This window comes from Oryzias melastigma, linkage group LG14, assembly GCF_002922805.2.
Source record: "Oryzias melastigma strain HK-1 linkage group LG14, ASM292280v2, whole genome shotgun sequence".
Lineage (NCBI taxonomy): Eukaryota > Metazoa > Chordata > Actinopteri > Beloniformes > Adrianichthyidae > Oryzias > Oryzias melastigma.
Genome location: NC_050525.1, coordinates 775780 through 781900, shown reverse-complemented (window position 1 = coordinate 781900; position 6121 = coordinate 775780).

The following is a 6121-nucleotide window of genomic DNA, read 5'->3' as shown; positions in this document are numbered from 1 at the left end:
TAAAATATTTCTGTGTTGAAATCATAGTCAGACTGAGATTTTTTTCAATGATAAAAATTATAATTTTCCATTAAAGTCTGATATATATATATATATATCTTTTCTGTAAAGCCATTAAAAGTTATTTTTGTGGTGAAGTTCAGGAAACTTCAAGGTCAGTTTTTTTTTTTTTTGTTTTTTTCTGTAAATTTATTGTTAGTCTTTGTTAATTTTACTGCCTGACATTGCATGATTATGTGGTAAGTTACATGTTTTTGCTGTAAAAATATGAAATATTTTCCAACAAGAACTGTAAAAAAAACAAAACAACAATGATGTATTTTTACTTTATTGTGCAGAAGTCTGTATTTTATATATACCTGTATATGTGTATATATATATATGTATATCTTTACAGGACGTTTAAAAAACAATCCAAACCTAACATATGCATCATACCTAACAATAGATTGTAACAGTCTTTCTGTTTTGTTTTTAATGAAATGAGGAACTACTTGGCTCAAATTCCAGAAACATTTTGAGTGAATTAGTTTGTCTGGAACCTCTAACAGAAGTCTGCCTGAAAAACCTTCAAAGCTTTGAATTTTTATATTTTTACACATTTTCCTTGTATTTTTTAAATCATTTTTGACCTTTTGGTGAATATTAGTAGAGGATACGATTCTTTTTTGAGGAATTTATAAAATCAATAATTTGTTTTTTTTTTTTCTTTTATAGCCTCATTGCCTTTTCAAATAAGTAGAGATTTATCTGTCACAAACCAGACGATTTACAAATCAAGTCACAGCAGAAAACAGTCATCACAAATGATGACGACGCTGGCGAGTTCCTTCAGTTTCCTGTAGAGTCACCTCACTGAAAAATGAGAAACAGAAAAGGCAGTAATCTGGTTACTCGTTTTGACGTCTTTACTTGATCATAATGACTTTATGTGGAGCTTAGTCTCATGGGGGAGGAGGACCACAGAAATCATTGGTGATTATTGTGTAACTTATTTTGTCATTTTTAGTCATCAATATATATATATATATATATATATATATAGGATTTTTTTTGGTGATATTTGTAAGATTTGGAAAACAGACAGCAGCAAACAGACATTAAAAAACACCAGGATAGTGTTAGTAAAAACTGCTGTTGGATCTATTTGTCTGTAAGTGGATGTATCAGAATGGATTTGATGTAGTTTTTTTGTGTCATCTTAACTCTTTAATACTGGAGCTTCAGTGTTTATATTCTTTGATTTACTGTAACTTTTTAACTATTAACATGATAATTCCAGTAGATTGTGAAGAGGAAAAGCGGCTCGATGAGCCGCTTTTCCTCTTCACAATCTACGGGAATTATCATGTTAACGGTTGAAAAGTTATAGTATTTTGTGTTTGAGCTGTGTCTGTGCTGCTGAAATTCAGCACAATATGTGTGAGCAGCTTTTCAGTATCTCCTAACATCTGTTGCCTCTAATAAATGCTGTTTACTGACTTTGTCTGAAAGTATCCTGAAGAGAAAGCTTTGGTTTCTGTTCCTACTTCAAGTATGTCAACCACAAAGTTTGGGGTTGTAACGTTGCTGTTCCCTTCTTCAGGGGTTCTTCTATCTAAATTCTTTAAAAAACAATATTTGCAGGACAGTTTTTGATCCTCTGGATGTGTGCTGTGGTTTTAGTTTTCACTGGGATGTAAGTGAAACCAACAAAAATTTGTTAATATCTGACAATTTTACTAATGTAATACACAAATAGGAAAAAAAAATCATGTTTGACACTGAAATCCATCTGAGTAATCACTAAATTACCTGTATGAAGGGTAAACACAGTAAAAGCGTCATGTTGTGCTGAGGTTTTAGGCTAAAATAGTGTCTGATTCTTTAAATACTTCAATGTTTTTTTCTGCAATCCACCATTTGCATAGAAAAACATTTGGAGGGTTTGGAAACTGACCTGCTGCTGTGATCCTATTAAAGGCCTCCAAGATCAGGAGCCTTGGTCAGATTCACTAGACCAGGGGTCCCCAAACTTTTGAGGGCCACATAACTGTTTTCTTCTCTGATGGGGGGCCGGGTCAGTTTGTAGGCTAACAGAAAAAGTGTAACAATCACAGCCTAAGCGTAAACATTTACGGTTTTCCAGAGAGCCAGACACAGCCAAATTTAAAATAATTAATTTCTGTAATCTTCATAGAAAAAAATAATACTAAAACATTTTAAAAACTAGATATATAGCATCAGCTATATGAATGCTGTAAGCTGAATTTGGCCGCTGAAGATGCTAGTGCTGATAGATAAAGATGCTGAAATTTATAATTAAGGCACTTAAGCTAATAGCTGAAAATGCTGAAGTTGGGGACCCCTGCAGTATACTTACAGCACGGGTCAGAACCTCTGAAAGCCTGCGCTGCAGCCAAACTGTCTCCCTCCCGGTCGTCCAGCTAATTATCGAGAGCGCTGCTGTTATTGGAAACACATTGTCCGAGCTGGTATTAACCCTAATATTATTACTACCATCTATTAATCCTTAAATAACAGAGTTAGTCCCATAAAACAGCGGCTCAAGCGGAGGCCAAAGCCCAAAAAAAGAAACACCATGTTCTCCGTTTTCATGTGCAAACTGGAGAACCACCAATAGCTGATGGCAATGCCAAAGAAAAGAGAAGGAACTGTTTCAAGGGCTGCGCAGTAATGTAGCGGTTAGCGCTCTCGCCTCACAGCGAGGTTCAAATCCCAGCTGGGTTCTTTCTGTGTGGAGTTTGCATGTTCTCCTTCCTGCATGTGTGGGTTTTCTCTGGTTTCCTCCCACAGTCTCATAACATGCATCATAGATCCACTGGTGACTCTAAACTGCCCCTAAAGTGTGAATGTGAGCCTGTGTCTGTCTGTGAGTTGGGGTAGTAAACCATCCACCCCGCCTTCACCCAAAAGCAGCGGAGACAGACTCCAGCAACACTGTGACCCTGAAATGGTTGAAACCTTATTCAAAACAAAAAGATAGAACTGTTCTCAAATTCAATTTGTCCTTCAGCCTTAATCCAATGCAGAAAATGCTTCTCCAGTCGTCTTTGAACGCTTATGTCCATGAATATTTCAGCTTTTATGGGATCTGTGATAAATTCTATCAGGTCTACATCAAAGCCAGTCAAAATCGAATACATTTATTAAAAACTTGCCGAATCCTTTAGCCCTCGTGCTCTCTTATGGGGTCCAGATGACCCCACACTTACATTGACGTGTGATCCCTCCCATGATAAATGTGGATGAAGGTGGACAGCATTTCATGTCTACCACGGACACCAGTGAAGATAAAGAAATCATTGGAAGAATAACATTGTAGCGTGCTGTTTTGTGGGGTCCAGATGACCCTACTTTTAATGTAAACATTTCTAGGATACACATGTTTTGTGTGTATCAAAGTATCTCAGTGCTGTTAGCTTTACTGTTAAAGTTAAAGTCTCAGTTATTTTTTAACAAATCTAGATGTGTGAAATTTGTTTTCCACATTTGACCCCTGAGCTACAGACACAGAAACCATTGGGTGGTTCAACCCCTCAGTCCTACTGCTTGGTGCTGAGGGTCAAGCAGGGAGACACCGGGTCCCATCGGTATGACTCAGCCAGGATTCAAACCCCCGACCTTCCAAACTCAGGGCAGACACTCTACCACAAGGCCACGGAGCTGGTCTTGACTTTTTCATCCTTTGAGATGATTTGATCTCCGTAAATAAAACATGTGTATTATATATTGTGTTTTTCAAGATAATAAATTAAATATGTGCACAGACAAACATGTAAACAAGAATTAATCCGTTCACATCTTAGTTTGATAAAGTTGTTGTTTTTCCACATCAGAATCATCATTATTAGAACATTATTTACGGTCACATGACTTTGATCAAAGTGTTTCCACACGCTGGACTGGAATGATGGTTGATCAGTTTCTGCTGCATCACAAGTGAGTTGCTGCTGGGATGGTGTTTTTAGGTTATAGTCAAATAAATCTACCACATCTCAATCCAAAGGATATTTTCTCATTTCTAATATAATTGATTATGACATTTTGAACCAATCATATAACAGTATAGATTGATTTGGTTACTTGCCTCAGACAGATCGATCTTGTTGGATGGTAGAAATAGAGTCGATCTGTGCATGGACACATGCAGATATATACATGTCCAACAGAGGAATTCTAAGACGAAAGTAACTGTGAGGTCAGATAACTCTCGTCACAGTTTAATATGACGGTTTCTCAAAGGGTCTTTTACATAGTGGAGAGTGTCAGACGTGGGAATTATCTAATCTTGTGAGGCGTGATGAAATTACTCCGTTGTTGGTTTAGCTTTGGGACGTGATCACTTCTGATTGTTTTGTGCGCCACAAACTCTTTATGTTAGAAATGTTATTGCACAACTGCAGCAGACAATCAGCTTGTTCAAATGTGGGATGAATACGGCGGTGAAGTCAGCCCAGGACCATGAAGCACAGCAGTGATAGGGAGCGTGCTGAGCTCCAGAGCCTCTTGTGCCGTGGCTCCACATGGATCAGAGTTCACAGCACTCTGTGGCCAAAAGGCAAGGCTGGAAGAGGGAGGAATTACAACCATCGCACTAGTCTCAAAGTTTGTATCTGTGAGGAAGGGAAAAGTCTAAGCAAGTGGTGGATAAACCATCACCCCCAACACTATTGTGTTCTCATGTGTTCAGTAAAATGAACAGAATCACACAACAGAATCTGCTCTGCTGAAGGTTTTTAAAGACATTCTCATGTGATCCTTCACAAAATTCACACAATCCTGCTGTCCAGTCTCTAAAATGTGGTGGGGGTATGTGGTGCCACTCTCACCTGGTTTAAATCGTACCTGGCAGACCGAACCACGAGTGAATCTTTCTAAATCTTCCTCAGACACAGCTCCACTGTCTTTTGGGGTCCCACAGGGTTCAATTTTAGGACCACTTCTACTATCTCTCTGTCTACTTCCTCTGGGTTCTATCATACAGAAACATGGGGAGTTCTTTATTTTAATGCTGACGATAACCAGATTTACCTCCTAATGAACAAGAACGGCTCCTCCCTTACACAGTTAACGTCATGTTTACATGAGCTCAGACCAGCTTCTTGAGTTTCAACGAGAAGAAACTGAGGTGATGGTAATTTGCTCAATCAGCCGCTGTGACCCCTCTACTCTGGACCTGGGCCCCCTGGCTCCACATTTTAAACACTGTCACAAATTTGGGTTTTACACTGAAAAGTGATTTTAAGCTTGACTGTCACATCACTTCTGTGGTGAAGCATGTGAGGAGTTTTTCTGCAGAGCTTCTCTCTCCCTGCACTCCTCCCGGTCGGCTGATGAGCTTCTCCTGGAGGTACCACGGTCTCGGGGGAACTGTAGAGGATTGAGCCTCTTCTGTCTGTGCACCGAAGATCTGGAACGCTCTTCCTCATGTGTCCTCTCTGTCCATTTTTAAAAACAAGCTTAAAACCCATTCTTTAGCTAAGCTTTTAACTGTCCACGAGACTCTGCTCTGTTTTTGTTTTATTTGTTTTATGCTTATATTTTATCTGTTAGTGTTCTTGAAGCTTTATTGTACAGCTCATTGTAGCAGTTTGGCTGTGTTAAAGCCCTTGATAAATAATTTAATTTGAATGTGGTTTTCAAACAAACAAACATAAAAAAATAAATAAATCACAAGCTTAAGGGTTATTTTTATAAATACTTCTGTTTATTTTAAAATACAAAGTAACAGTATATACATCCACAGTAAAGTGGTTTAGAAAATCCATGAGTTTATTTTAAATGCTCTGAAAAATACATTTGAACTGCCTGCACAAAACGCCCCCATGTGCTGAGGAAGTCTCCTCAGTCTTTCCACGGGGATGAAGGCACATCGGGATCCACACGAGATGAGTTCAGAACGGAACGGCTGGTTCACACGGGCCGCGGAAGCAGCGCGGAGCAGCCGGGGAGGAGGCCGCTTGCAGCCTTTGTTAACCTCGGGTGTGATCACACCAGGCGCAGGGCACGATCCTGTCAGCGTCTGATCTATTTTGTGCACTAGCCACAATTCTGACAGGAAGTTGCGTCAAAATACATGAGAAAATCCAGTTTATTTAAAAAATATAACCAATTTTCA